The 16,657-nt window shown below is 36.7% G+C and overlaps 1 protein-coding gene across 1 annotated transcript in view; it reads right to left on the bottom strand.

Annotated features, from left to right (window-relative positions):
* TLK1 (tousled-like kinase 1) overlaps positions 1–16,657 on the bottom strand; it is a 184,212-nt gene that overhangs the window by 159,993 nt on the left and 7,562 nt on the right. The window lies entirely within an intron of this gene.

The raw sequence follows: 16,657 nt of genomic DNA, 5'->3' as shown, positions 1-16,657 counted from the left end.
GGGATGGGTGTGTCAGAGGCGGTGCGGTTGGCGCAGGATAGAGCAAGGTTTAAGGCTGTTGTGCATAGGGTCGCTATGGGTCGAAAACGACTCGACGGCACATAACAACAACAACAACAACATGGAAATGTTGTTAAAAGAGGCTATTGCTTGAAGAGGGACATCATGCTTAAAAAAGTAGAGCGTTGAAGAGAGGAAGACCCTCAACGAGATGGACTGATTACGTTTGCAGAAATGGGCTTAAGTGCATTAAGGAAAGTGAAGGATGGGACAGGGTTCAGATCTGTTGTTTATAAGTGCGGTATGAGTTCTACTCAACTTGATGGTTCTCAACAACAACAACAACAACACTGTATCACAGTAAAATTCGAGAACTTGTCATGAATTAACTTTCCTAACCACCTGGCCAGCTGCCTGGAAAAGATCTTTATTTGTTACCATTCCAAAGAAAGATGACCCAACAGAGTGCGGAAATTACCGAACAGTATCATTAATATCACATACAAGCAAGATTCTGCTGGAAGATTACCCAAAAACAACTGGAGCAGCACATTAACAGAGAACTGGTTGAAATGCAGGCTGAGTTTAAAAGAGGCTGTGGTACCAGGGATATTATAGCTAAAGTTAGATGTAAGGAACTTGGCTGAAAGCAAGGAGTACCAGAGCAATGTCTATCTGTGTTTCGCTGACTATGCAAAGGCATCTGACTGTGTGGATCACAACAAACTGTGACTGACTCTGAGAAGAATGGGAATCCCAGAACACTTGATTGTGTTTATGCAAAGCCTATAACTGGACCAGGAGGCAGTCGTCAGAACAGAGTAAGGACACACTGCATGGTTCAGAATTGGGAAGGGTGTGCCCTAGCTCCATACCTTTTCAATCTACATGCAGAACAGATTACCAAGGAGGCTAGGCTCTATGAGGAGAAATGTGGCACCAGGATTGGAGGAAAACTCATCAACAAACTGTGTTATGCAGATGACACTATCTCGTTTGCTGAAACTGAGGAGGACCTAAAGTGCTTGCTGCAGGAAGTTAAGGACTGTAGTCTTCAATATGGATTGAAGTTCAACATCAAGAAAACTAAGATTTTCACGACTGAGTCAACTGGGAGCATCATGATAGATGGTGAAGAGATTGAGACTGTTAACAGCTTTAGTTTGCTTGGCTCCATAATCAACACTCTTGGCAGCAGCAGCCAGGAAATTAAAAGATTAATTGCACTGAGAAAGTCTCCTGTCAAAGACCTCTCCAAAGTACTGAAGAGCAATGATGTCAGTCTGGAGACTAAGGTGAGCCTGATACAGGCCATAGTCTTTGTGATTACTTGCTATGCGTCAGAAAGCTGAACAATGGCTAGGGATGATAGAAGAACTGATGCCTTCGAGCTGTGGTGCTGGAGAAGAATCTTGAATATACCATGGACTGCTAGGTAAACAAAGAGGTTCTTCCTAGAGAGGATGAGACCAGGCTTGGAGGCAAGGATTCTGAAGCTTCTTCTGATATACTCTGGACATGCTGCAAGGCAGGACCAGTCCTTGCAGAGGGACATCATGCTTGGGAGGGTAGAGGGAGAGCACAGAAGAAGACCCTCAATGAGATGGACTGATTCAGTAACTGGGATAATAGGCACAAGTATGTCAGAGAAAATAAACTTGGCACAGGATAGACCAGAGTTTACGGCTGCTGTACATAGGGACACTATGGTCGCAGGCAACTTGACAGCATATGAGAAAAACAACAATAACGATGATGACTGAAATTGTCAATGATTGCATCTTACCTGGATCCACAATCAGTACCCCTGGTATCAGCAATAAGGAGATCAGGAGGTATAATGCATTGGTAAAGTCTGTAGTCGGGGACTTCTTCAAATTACTGAGGAAAAATTATATCAGCATGAAGACCAAGGAGCGCCTGATTCAGGCCACACTCTTTTCAATCACTTGCTGTGCATTTGAGAGCTGGACAATGAATAAAGATGGTAGTAGAGCTGATGGCTTTGAGCTGTGGTATGGAAGAAGAGTAGTAATTATAGACTCCATTGACCACCAACAGATACGGCTTGGGAAAATTGCAGACAGAATGCTTCTTGGGAGCAAAGATGAAAGCTTTATCTCACATTCTTTGGGCATATTGTTAGGAGAGGCTAATCCTTCAAAAGGTAGAGAGTAGGCAAAAAGGGTAAGACCCTTAAGATGTTGGACTGACAGTGATTGCAGCAATGAGCTCAAGCATGTCACAAATGATAAGGACAGTATAGGGTAAGACAGGGTTAAGATCTGATCATAGGGTCATTATTAGTATTCGACTCAGCAGCACCTAACAAAATAGAGTCTATGATCAAACTCCTAGAAGGCAGAGAGACTACAGCCTGTACATCATGATCTTCTCAGTGATAGGCTGAGTTCCAGGTCCAAGAAATACTGGTTGAATAAATGAAAGAATACACTATGCCAGTAAGGTTTCTATAAAATCTGAAAGTCTGACAATTGATTCATCTCTAAGAAGTAACACCTATTATTAATGAGATAATATTTTAAAGCTTACCTTTAAAACAACATCCCACAAGGAAAACAATAATGACTGTGTGTATATATAATGATAAAAATACTTGCCTCCTTGCCTTTGCCTATTATACCAAACTCTTAAATTTATACTAGAGTAATTAAAAGGAAGAAAAAATATTACACATAAAAGAAACGTCACAATATTATACAGTTAAAAGAATGAAGACAATCCATCAATTATGATTAGATATTGGTACAAAATCAACTAAATGCGTTACTATTCACTTTAACAGTAATCACAAAAACTGTTCTACAAGTCAAGGGAAATCAGGAAATATATCTTAGGCACCTTTTAATTTTTATTAATTTTAATGAAAGTTTACAGAGACTTAGGGTTTTCAGTCATTCATTGTTGCACTTTTGTCCCTGCCCACTCCTTCCCCCCAATCACTCTTCTTGAAAAGAAAAAGAAAAATTCTTTCATTGTTATGTAATCCCTCCCCCCAAGTTCACTCCACTACCACAGCCTTCACTCTGGACTTCTTTAATGACAAGAATACTCATTCATATATCCCTTTTAAACAGATCACTCCCTCATCTGTTTCAATGCAATATACATCATTCCCCCCTCCTTTTATGTCTTCCCTCAACCCTGATGTCAGTCCTGTTTTACAACAGTGGCCCTATGCAATATTTGTGCTTTTATGACTGAGATATTTCACTCAGCATAATGTCCTCCAGGGTCATCCATTTTGCATACTATTTCATGAGTTCCTTGTTTTTCAGTGCTGCATAGTGTTCCACTGTGTGAATGTATCAGAGCTTCTCTATCCATTCGTTTGTTGATGGGCACTTAGGTTGTTTCTGGCTCTTTGCTACTGTGAACAAAACAGCAATAAACACCAGTGTGCGTGTATCTGCTTGGGTGGCAGTTATGGTTTCTTTAGGGTAAATTCCCAGTAGTGGAATTGCTGGCTCAAATGGTATTTCTATTTCCAACTTTTTGAGAAAACCCCACACAGCCTTTTATAGTGGTTGCACCATTTTACACTCCCATCAACAGTGACTATGGGTTCCAGTTTCTCCACAACCTTGCCAGCATTTGCTGTTTGCTGTTGTTAAATTTTGCTATTCTTACTGGTTTGAGATGGTTATCTCATAGTTGTTTTGATTTGCATCTCTCTTAGACCTAGAGATTTTGAACACTTCTTCATGTGTTTGTCTGCCATCTGAATTTCTTTGGTGAAGTGTCTGTCCATATCCTGTGCCCATTTTTTCAAAGGTTATTTGCCTTTATCTTGTTGTGGTGCTTGAGTATTTTATAAATTCTAGATATAAGTCCCTTGTCAGACATGTCATTACCAAATATTTCTTCCCAGTTTGTGGTTTCCCTTTTTACCCTGTTGGAGAAGTTTTTGGATGTGCATAGGGATTTAAGTGTTAGAAGGTCCCAGTCATCTATTTTTTCCTCTCCAGGTTGTAGACTTAGGTTACTTTTTAATGAATATCTAGTATTTGTTCATCAACACACATAAATGTAACAACAGAAAAGGCACATAAATTCAGGTACAAGTATGTTTACTCATTTCCTTTTCCTCATTACAGAAATAGAAAGCAAAACAATGAATTTATAGTCATGAAGAGTATCTCTTGAAGGTTATCAGTATTAATGTACTGCAAAAAGAGGAGGTCTTTATTCCAACTCAATTCAAGAGCTAAAAAGTATAAATAAAGCAGAGAATTTAGAAATAATAAGATTGACACAGCCAGAGATTTAAATTAAAATGAACACCATTACTTAGAACTGTGCTACTATTCCAAAGGCAGTGGTTCAAATCCACCAGCTGCTCTGAGGGAGAAGGGAGAAGGAAGGGCAATCTCCTCCTGTTCAATTAACTGCCTGTGAAAAGCCCCTGGAGGGTGAGCTAATGTTCCATCCTGAGTCAAGGGCACACAACAACTTAGATGACTGTAGTAATTTTTACTCAATTCAGAATGAAAGAAGAGAAATTTATTAAAATGCACTATCAAGGAAAGAGAGATGATTAACATAAGTAAAGGTTACACAATGTTATACAGCACTGTTGGAAAAGATATAATTAGTCTCAAATCCTTTTTACTAAACGATAAAATGCTTAAAATTTATACTCTAGTAAAATCTTAAAATTGAGACAATGAATATCAAACTAAATCAATAATCTACTGATAGTTTATATAGTTATGATTATTTGCTTTGAAAAGCAGATTACGGCTTTTAACACACACACACACATACACACACACACACATATATATATTTTTTTTTAAATTTTTATTTATTTTCTCCAAACACAAAGATATGAAGTACTTCATTAATCCCATTTAAAAGCTGCCTAAGGTTAAGTAACTTGTACAAACTCATACCACTCAGCATTGATATTACAAGAAAGCAAAACTACAAGGCAATGTCTCCTAAGAATATAGATGTAAAAACCTTTGCAATCCCAGAGGTGCACAGTTCAAATCCACCAGACGCTCTGCTGGAAAAGGAGGAACAATCTCCTCCTGTACCAGTCAGATCTGATTTACAGCACACACACTAATTAAAAAAAATTTAAAAAAATAAAAGAATATAGATGCAAAAACCTTCAACAAAATACTAGCAAATAGAATTCAGCAGTTCATTAATATAGTCAAAAATAATGGTCCCAGAGATGGGAAGAAAAGGAAAGGGAGCAAAAGTAATAAATAGATGAAGAGAAAGGCAATATATAAGAGGTCGACCAGATGAATCAGTTATAATTAATGCCATAAAACAAAATATATATGAAAAGCCAATCAAAATATATATGAAAAGCCAATATGAATTATAAATTTTCACAAAAACAAAAATAAAAGTCATAAGTAGGATTTATGCCAGGCATGTTACGTAGTTCCATGTTAGAAACCCATCAACATAATAAACCATTATCAATCAAGAAAACAAAATACAAGAATTACATGATCATCTGTATAGATGTAGAAAATGTCTGGTAATATTCAGCATCCTTTCTTCATGAAAACTCAAAAGAAGACTGTAACGTAAGAAAAATCCCAAATATGAGATCAAGGCACATATAAAAAACCAACAGCAAATATTATATTGAGACTGAGAGTGTTCCCTTTGAAATCGGCAACAAGGATTCCCACACTCCTCGTTTCTATTCAGTATATTAGGAGCTCTAGCACAGTAAGAAAAGAAAAGTAAATAAACACTATGCAGATAGGAGAAGAAGTACTTACACTTATCTTTATTTTTCCTATGGTATTTTCCTATATATATAGAAAATTCCAAAGTCTACAGGAATTTAGCAAAATTGGAAGATACAAGGTCAACAAACAAAAATCAGATGGATTTCTATGCACCAGAAATGAGAACTTTAAAAGGTTAATTAGGTTACAAAAGTATCTAAGAGAATAAAATATCTAAGAATAACTCAAACCAGGACATGAAGGACTTATAAAATTTAACCCACATTTATAGATAAGTGATTTTTTTACAAAATGCTAAATTTATTCAAAAAAGAAAAAGGTCTCTTGAACAATTGGTGCTAAGAAAATCGGATTTCCACATGCTAAATGACACTGGGTCCAAGTAGCTAAGAGAACACACCGTCCCCTTTTCCTTATCAATCAGGATGAAATCTCTCTCAGGAAAGAGTGATAGGGAATGACAAAGGACACACTGACAAAGGAGATTAACCAAAACTGGTTTTGACAAGCACTGTGGCAACGGGACAATTAAAACAAACTTTCATCAAGGAATATTCAACCTGAATCCTTCTGATCTTATGGAGATTTTTGAAAGTATTTCTTTGAGTTTATTATGTTTCACTTGTTTTGTTTGTGTATAAAGGATACTCATCTAGATGATAACATAATTATGATAAAAACAAAAGGGGGGAAATATGGGAAGTCAATACTAAATATTTGTAATAAACTGAATGCTATTTTAAAAAAAAAAGATATACTATTTGATTCAGCTATCCTACTACTGAGAATATGCCCTAAATAAACCAGAACTGCAACTCAAAAAAAAAGCCCCCAAAAAACACCTCCAAATAAAATCTTGAGCCTTTGCTAATAAAACTTAAAATAATGAAAGTTTTCAGCATCAGAACAATACGAAAGCAACCAAAGTACAACATACTGACAAGTAATAGGTGGAGTGTGCAGATCCAGTACATGGTAATTAGATCGATCTGACATCTCACAGCTGACTTTTCATTAGGGAGATTTCCCATCTTTCCCCCTCAGAGTTACTGGTGGATTTGAACTGCCAGAGAAGCACAGACTTTGGCTTAGTCGATAACTCCTCGTATATACATATACTGTGCATCCAGAATTCCTTAGAACATAATTAAAATTATCCAATAATAGGCAAATTTGGGGCAATAAACAGTGTCAAGAGTTTGAAGAGAAGTATTACATTCTTTTTTGGAAGTGAACTGCAATGTCAGCAAAGGCTAGTCGTGACTCTATATATGAAGAGTCAAACTTTTCCTTGGAGTTTTCTGTATTGTAATCTTTATTGGAGTAGATCTCCAGGTCTTCCTCTTATTAAGTCAGTGAGTGGGTTCATGTCATAATATTTTCAGTTGGCAATCAAGCATTTAAAAAATATTACATCAAAGTACAGAGAGAAACACACACACACACACACACACACACGGGGAGACAGAGAGAGACTAAATGTAAAGGTGTGTGCCTACTCACTGCCTTGAAGTTGAGTTTCCAATGCTGTAAATCTTTTACTTATTGAGATTGTTTTTCTCTCTCCCTATGGTACAGTGGTGGATTTCAGCTACTGACTTTTCATTTTGTAGTCTAATCTAGTATTTATTGCACTATAACACTACAAATATGTATTTCTATCATTGTGTCCTTCTCTGTATGTCTATATATGTATCTATCTATGTAAATAAATGTCAGATCTTTGAGTAAAAAAAAAAGAAAAAGAAAAAAAGAAATGACACTGGGTCCAGGCCTCACACGGTATTTTTAAAAATCTAAATAAATTACATATGTAAATGTGCACAAATAAATGACATATATAGATGTGCAAAATAAATCCACAAAAATTCTTAGGATAAGGGACCTGGCTTTCAACAACAAATTATCTACTGAAATAACAAAAGTGCAAACAATAAAAGACTAAAAAAAAATGGAACTTCTTAATAATTAGTAACTTATGCCCATCAGAAGACTACAAAAACAGTACAATCACTCTGGAAGGCAGTTTGGTGTTTCCTCAAAGAGTGGAACATAGAAATTCTGTATGAGTCACTACTAGCAATATATCCCAAGGAAATTAGAACTGAGACACAGAGATTTGTACAGCAATGTTCACAGTAGCATTATTCATCATCACAACATGTAAACAGTCCAAATGTCCAATCACAACTGAATAAATTGAGAAACTGTGGTACATTCACACAATGGAATACTATGCAACACTCAGGAGCAATGACTTTGAAAAATACTACACAACTTTAGAGAGACTAGAGAGCATTATGCTGAGTGAACTCAGTCTCATAAGGACACATACTGCTTAAGACCATTACTGTAGAAATAGATGGATAACTAGTAACATATGTATGGGGACCCAAGAGGGTAAGGAGTGGGAACAGAGGGTGAGGATAGGTAGGGGAGAAACCACAGTGTTGCACAATTTGGTGGTAGATGGAGGGGGTGAAGGAAATGGGAAGGATTAGGACAGGGGATGGGGAGCATACCTGAAAAGATAAGAGTAACAACAGGCAAAGTTCAATGGTAATTAATTTTATAAAACAGAATGCATAGAAATGATTGTATGAAACACAATATGAAGAATAGTGTGAAACACTATGCATATATAATTTGTAAGAAAACGAATATAAAATTTTTAAAAATTCTTTAAAAAGTGCAAAGATAAGCCATCATTTGGGAGGATCTCTTCAGAAGCCATCTATCCAACAAGAATCTAATAACCAAAATTATACAAAATCTCAACAATTTAATCATGGCTATTCAGAATACAACCTTAATTCACTGTACCAAAATCGAGAAAAAAATGAAGTTGGAAAAAGTATTTAATTTTGTTTGCATTCATAATTAACATCTATGGAAGCAGCCGTCAAGAAATAGAGACCCATTCCATTTGACAAATCTGTTATCAAGGACCTCTTTCTCTTAAGTGGTAAAAAGCAACAATGTTAGTCAGTTTAAAGACTAAATCACTGACTCAAATATTTTTAATTGCTTCATAAGAATGTGAAAGTTGATTGCTTCTCGGCCTTTTGGTTAAGATCAAGTGTGAAGAAAGTGAAAGTTGAACAATGACTTTGGAAGATGGAACAAGAATTGATGCCTTTGAATTGTAGTGTTGGCAAAGAATACTGAATATACACCGCAGAATAACAAAAGAGCAAATTCTTGGAAGAATTGCAGCCAGAGTATTCCTTAGAGGTAAGGCTCTTGTAATTTGAGATGTGGAGATGAAGTGAGGAGGGACTGTTATGAACAGAGACCAGCTCCCGGAAAAGGACAAGCTAGGAAAGGCAGAGGGTCAGAGAAGGAGAGGAAGATTCTCTTGAAAAATGACCACAACAATTTGCTTGCACACAGCAAAGATTGTGAGGATGGTACAGGATTGGGAAGTTTTATCTATTCAAAGTGGTAATGAATCAGAGTTGATAAATCCAAACAATGGTATTTCCATTGGAATTCTAAAATCCTGATGTCTGTTGTTTTTTCCAAGTACATTACTTTTTGTGGAAAGACCAATTTTCAACTTTTTATATACATAGAGAAATAAATATTGCACGTCATCTGTAACTGTGGTACAATAAATTAAACAGTATGGCCCTTACATCCACAGCCTTCTATTTTGTGACTCTAGCTTCTTTTTCTATGCCTAAATTAACTTTGTTCAAGGATGTTATTTTTTGCCCTAGTGGAAAGGGAGCTGCTCTGCCAACCCAAAGATCAATGATTCAAATTTACCAGCTGCCCTCTGAGAAAAAGCAGGCAGTCTACTCCCCATGTGATTGATTTACAGCCTCAGAAAATCCACTGGAGAGTCAACTATGAGATAGTTCCAACTTTAAGGAAATGAGGTGAATTGAAGAAGATCTCATTAGGGTACAATACAAGCCCCACTCCAAAACAAGGTATCACCCAAATAACAATGTAACAACTGTGTCTTACACAATCCCTGTGAGTCAGAATCAATTTTGCACCAATGGGTTTGGTTTTGGTTTTATGGAAAATGAGCAATAGTATATAAAACTAGGTATCACTTACTACACTGACTAAACTGATCTCAAAAAAGTGAGATTTTCTGCCTAAATTACTGATAAAAATTTTTTTAAAAAATCTAACCTTTTAATCTAACTCACACAAGAGATTATATTCCACATAAAAATACTAATCACTACAATAATAAATATTACATGTGTAATTTTATGAACAAGATAATTACAATTCTTCATTTATGTCCTGGTTATATTTTATATATAGTTTTTAATTCAAGAGAGACCAATTCAAACATATTTCCTCTAATTTTAAAAACATTAGAAAAGCTTAAGTGTATCACTTCCGAAATTATATAAACAATTACAAAGTTCAAACTATATAGACTATGTTTAAAATTTCTTTCAAAATTGATAATCACCTCCCCAGGGTGGTACAAAATCCTGTATTCAAATATATTACAATTATACTAAACTGTACCATAAACAGCAGTTGATCCTCTTAAATACCTTCAAACTTGTAGTTCATAAGGAATTTAGAGATATTTCAGTAAGATTGATCGTACACACTCCAGAAGAGAGAGAAAAATTATCACTGGAAAATAATAATAAAATATAAAGCAAAAATTAGTCTCAACAATCACTGAATCATAAACTTTAGTACCCAAGTACAGTTTAAGTTTAGGCATTTTACAAGGACTCAAAGAATGTATTTTGAAGTTGGACCTTATTTAATCCAATAGAACTTAATGTTAACAATCCACAGAACTCATCTGTATCATTCTCCCAAAATGATCCTGAAGTCTGCTTTTAAAACTCTTATAGTGGTAGTCCTTTCCTTTGTTGTGTAAGTTTACCATTATACTATGCTTGCAATTCTTGCAAAAAAAAAGCCATACTGAATTCAATCGGTCTTTCAAATTTTCACCTGCTGGTCTGTTTTTTTTTAAATACCTAACAATGCCTCTTACCCTTCTAGCAGTCTTTTCTTTAAAATACAAATAAGGTGCACAAACTTCCTCCAGGTTCTGTAGAAACTTCCAGGAAGTCCTCAAAGTGAAAATCTATTAACATTAAGCCTTTGTTTTTTTTCCATGATATTTACCTTTACACTTAAAGCACAACACAAATTACAGGCACCTGTCTGTCTTCTTTTTCACCACCAATTGTTCACAGTTAAAAAAACAAAGAATGCCCTTAATAAAATTATTTCTCTTACTAAATCAAAATTCTTAACATTTTATGTGACAAAATACAAAAAGCATACATCACAAACTTTTACACAACATAGAAAAATATGATTACAGAGGAAAAAACACTTTTACAATAACTCAGCCCACAAAGAAACACTAAGTTGACTATGACCAACAGAATGAAATCCTGCCAGATCATGCTGTGCCCACTATTCTTATCACTAGGTCAATCCATCTCTTTGAGAGTCTTCCTCTCCTTCACTGACCCTTTACTTTTCCAATCATGCTGGTCCTTTCCAAGTACTGGCCTCTCCTGATAGTGTGCCCAAAGTGTATGAGACAAAGTCCTATCAGGCATGTTTTTAAGAGGCACTTTAGCTACACTTCTTCCAAGATAGCTTCGTTCTTTGGGCAGTTTATGGTACAAATAGGGTGCTCTAGTAGCCTAGCAGATAAGAGTTGTGCTGCCAACCTAAAGACAGGTGGTGTAAATGCACCAGCTGCTCTAAGGGAGGAAAATGGGCAACCTCTTCTATCATTTACAGCCTCTGAAAACCAATGGAGGATCAGTTATGAGTCAGTTCCAACTTAACGGCACAAAACAATATATGTTCAAGATACATCCCCAACATCACAATTCAAAGGCATCAATTACTCTTCAATTCTCCTGTTCACCACTCAACTTTCACATACATAAGACAACTCAACAACTTGTTGCCATCAAGTTGGAACCAATTAAAAGCAAGCCCTTCAGTATATTTTCCAGGCTGTAAATCACACAGGAGAATGCCTCTTTCTCCTTTAGAGTAGCTGGTGGATTTGAACCTCCATAGAGGTGCCTCTTTTGGATAGCAATGTAACTTTCTACAGGCTACCTGAAAATAAGACTTGGACCAGGGGCACCTTAATCCTTTAAACTGAAATCCTTGTTCTACAGCACTAAAAAGACATCCTTGATAGATTTGTCTAATGCAATACATAATTGATTTCTTGACTGCTGTCATTATAGAACGTTTCAGAACTGTCCTTTTGGATGCTAACTGACACACAAGTAAAATTAAATTCTTAGTAACTTCAATCTTTTCTTCATTTTTCATTACATTGTCCAATGGTCCAGTGATGGATTTTTTTTTCTTGCAAGTACAGTGTAATCCAAATTGAAGGCTGAAGTCTTTGATCTTCATCAGTAAATGCTTCAAGACAAACAAGGTTGGGTCATCCACATGTCACAGGTTGTTGATAGGTTATCCTACAATCCTAGGACATTTTTTCCATGCAGCTGCTCAGACTATTCTATGGTGAGCATACAGATTCAATAGGTATGGTGAAAAGATACAACCTTAACGAACATCTTTTCTGATTTTAAACCATGCAGCAATCCCCTTGTTCTGTTCAAACCACTGCTTCATGATCTATATATACAAGTCCTGCATGAACACAACTATTCTTGAATTTCCATTCTTCAAAATATTATCCATTATTTATTACAAGTCACACCGCTGAATGCCTTTCCACAGTGATTACAAGATACACAAGCATCTTTCTGCTATTCTCTATTTTAAATCAAGTTCCATCTGACACCAGCAATAGTATCCCTTGTTCCATGACCTCTTCTGAACTAGCTTAAATTTCTAGCAGTTACCTATTTATGGCCTTGCCCAATCATTTTTTAATAAACTTCAGCAATATTTTATCTTGTGATATCTGTGAAATTATTCTATCAATTTCTGCATTGTTATATGATTTGGCTTTTGAATGGGCACAAATATGAGTCTCTTCTGGTCAAATACCAAGGTAGCTGTCTTCTAAATTTCTTGGAATAGATGGCCAGGGCTTCATTGCTTGCTGAAACAACTTTAGCATTCTGTCAACTCCTGGAGACTTCTTTTTAGCAATGCTGTCAGTGCAGCCTGAGCATCTTCCTTCAGTACCCCTTGTTCTTGATCAGACTTTAATTCCTGAAATAAAGTACTTCCAGTGCTTACCAATTCTTTTTGGATATAGTGACTTTGAGTATCCATTGTCTTCTTTTGATGCTTCCTGTACCATTCAGTATTTTGCCCACAGAATGTTTTAGAATTGCAACTTGCAACTTAAACTGGTTCTTCAGTTCTTTCAGCTTGAGAATGCCAAGCATGTGCTACTCCTTTGGGGGGGGGGAGTGTTTGTGTATACCATCGAGTCGGATCCAACTGGCACAGGAGGAGATTGCCCCTCCTTCTCCAGTGGAGCATCTCTGGTGGATTTGAACCATGAGCCTTTAGAATTGCAGTGCAGTTTCTTGCCACTAGGCCATCAGAGCTCCCTCCCTCCTCTGGTTTTTGAACTGTAAATCTCTGCACATTATAATACTTTTCTTCCCAAACTACCCTTTTAAAGTCTTCCATTCACTTCTTATTTCATAAGTTCTTCCTTCACTTTTTCACATGCTAAAACAAGTTTCAGAGCCTCCTCTAAGATTGATTTTGGCCTTTTGTTTCTGTCTTTTTAATAACCATTTGGTGTCCTTGAAGTCATCCCACAACTCGACTGGTCTGAGGCATCTAGTGTTTAATCTATCAGTCCTATTCCTGAAATGGGTTCCAAATTCATGTGGGATACATTCAAGGTTGTACGTTAGTTCTTATGGATGTGATTTCATGTTCCTTCAGTTTCAATTTGAATAGCATTTGTTGATTTGTGCTACAATCCCCCCTGGCCTTGTATATGACTGATGATACTGAGCTTCTCCACTGTCTCATTTTGATTGATGTGGTTCCTGTGTATTCCACCACATGAGGTCCATATGTATGCGTGCCATTAAAAAAAAAGAAAAACCACCAAACAACCCAATGATTAAAACTCAAACTCACTGCCATCAAGTCCTCATGGTAGTCCTCCATCCAATTTGAGATTGTAAAGTGCAATAGGAGGCAACTGCCCGCGTTTTCCCAAAGACCTGCAGACTTTTAGTTGTCAGATTCGGGCTATATCACCAGAGCTCTGTAAATTCTTCTCAATTCTATCATATGATGATCTCTAGCCTAATTTCTATCAGCAACACCATATTTTCCAACTATCATGATTTGTTCCCAACTTTCACATTCCAGTAACTAGGTATTATTAATACCTGTTTGTTTGCATGCTGGATTGATTCCAAACTGAAGAGAAAAAAAATGGATTTTTGTTGTTGTTAGGTGCTGTTGAGTCAAATATAACTCACAGCCACATTATGAGCAGCAGATCTGAATTCTGTCCTATCCTGTGCCATCTTCACACTTCGCTAAGAGCCCATCGCAGCAGTCACCATGTCAATCCACCCGGTTGAGGGTCTTCCTCTCCTTCAAGTGACTCTCCACTCTTCCAGGTATCATGTCCCTCTCCAAGGAGTAGACCCTCCTAGCAACATGCCCAAAGTATGTTAAATGAAGCCTCATCATCCTTGCCTCCAAAGAGTACTCTGGCTGCACCCACTCCAAAATGTATTTATTTGTCCTTTGGCAGTCCATGGGATGTTCAGTTCTCTTCTCCAACACCACAGCTCAAATGCATCAATTCTTCTTCTGTTGTCCCTTGGATGCACAGCAAGTGATCAGAAAAACCACGGCCTGAATCAGACGTACTTTAGTCCTCAAAGTGGCATCATTACTCCTCAATAATTTGAAGAGGTCCCTAACTGTGAATTTTTCCACTGCAATATGTCTCCTGATTTCCTAACTGCTGTTATCAAGGATGTTAATTGTAGATCCAAAGAAGATGAAGTTTCAGACAGTTTCAATCTCTTCTCCATCCACCATGATGGCAAAAAAATGGTAGAAATCCTTAATTTCTTCAACTCTGGCTAAAGTGGTTGGTAAGTAACTTTTATTAATAGTCATAGTAATAGGTCTTCTTTCTTTTCTTAATAGTCATAGTAATAGGTCTTCTTTAGCTTTGTATAGTTATTATTCTAATACTGACAGCAATACATTCTAGGAAAGAGCTTGAAACGTGCTTTTTGATGGTGACACCTACAATATTCCTCTTTAATGTGTCATTTCTGCCAAAGTAAACCATGACTGCCTGATTAAAAAATGGCCAATACCAGTCCATTTCAGCTCCCTAATGTGTAAAATATAGGTCTTTATGTATTCCATTTCATCTTTTACAACTTAACAATTTTCCTGGAGTCATACTTTGTACATTCCATTAATGGACAGTTACAGCTGTTTCTCCTTGTTTTGAGTCATAGTATGCAAGTCCCTCTAAAACCTGAATACCAGGAGTGACACAGCTTCTAGCAACACAAAAGCCACCACAGCACAAAACATTGACAACTGGAGCTATTTCCTTTTACAGCCAAGCTTTGAACTGGTTTCATCATAGACAAAACAGAAAAATTAGAAAAAAAAATTTGAACTTGTAAAATATAAATGTACTGAAACAATAGCCAGGATGAAAAAATTGTACAGTGAAGGTTTATAACGTGAAACTCAGTAAGAGGCATAGTGAGCCTTTCTTGGAGCCCAATATAGAAAGACTGGGGTTTTTGTTCTTGGGGGGTTCCCGCCCCCCCCCCCAGGACTATGGAGAGCGACACATATTCAAAGCAGCATGATCACTAATTAAAAATGCTAAGGAAAAGTTTACAGAGAATCAATCTTAGAGAGTTAACAGGGATGATAATGGGAGGAAATGGGAATAAATAAATGGATGTTAGGTGAAGAGAAAGGGAATGTAAAATAAGATTTGATGAAACACTGTAATTCACTGATTACAATTAATGTTATAAAAGAAAATATCTATGAATGATTGTATGAAACCCAGTATGCTCTGGAAGTGCCCATGTAAATTTAAAAAAAAAATGTGAAAGGGACAAGATCAGCTATCATCTTTGTTTCTAACTCTACTAATCTAGAGATTTGGCTAATGTAAAATAAGCAAGCTGCCCTTGTTTTTTTAGAAATTCAGTTCCTATTAGAGCATTCTAGTTATTATGCATGCACCAATATTTTACAAATTCAGATCTGTTTCAATGGCCATCTAGATGTTCAAGGTCTTTACACATATATATATACATACATACATATTTATAGCCTTCCTGGGCCTAAGTTTGTTATTCTGCTGAAATGATTTGCTAGGCCACAATCTTGCACAGGAATTGGTTAGTCATAAGTTTAGTCTACTCTGAAGATATAGAATCCATGGAGGTACTGGTCAACTCCTAAGCACACTAAACTGTGGCTATGGAGTGGCTTGCTCAATTTCACCATCCTGATAGGTTTAAAGGAGCCAATCCCAAAGAGATTAGAGGAGAATCTCATTAACACCAAGAAGAATTTAAAGAAAAGCATAGCCTTTGCATCTGTGGTCCCTGAGCTGGGAACCTCCTAGATCAGTAAAAGGGAGAGCTTTAACACTAAAGACAGAAAGAAATTACAGGAGAGTGTAGCAAGAGTCACAATGAGTCTTTTGCAGATATTTTTCCAATTTTGCCAACACCATTTGTTAAAAAGGCTGTTGTTTCCCCACTTCACTGATTTCATCTCCTTGTCAAAGATCAGTTGACCATAGACAGATGGGTTGATCTCTGTATTCTCAATTCGATTCCATTGATCTATGTGTCTGTCATTGTACCAGTACCATGCTGTCTTTACCACTGCGGCAGTGTAGTAAGATCTGAAATCAGGGAGTGAGATACCTCCTACCGTTCTTCTATTCTTAAGGAGTGCTTTGCTTATTC

Source organism: Elephantulus edwardii, unplaced genomic scaffold (genome assembly GCF_000299155.1).
Source record: "Elephantulus edwardii isolate Elephantulus edwardi_28Jun2011 unplaced genomic scaffold, EleEdw1.0 scaffold00001, whole genome shotgun sequence".
NCBI lineage: Eukaryota > Metazoa > Chordata > Mammalia > Macroscelidea > Macroscelididae > Elephantulus > Elephantulus edwardii.
Note: the sequence above shows the minus strand (reverse complement) of the source record. Positions and strands in the feature narration are given on the sequence as shown.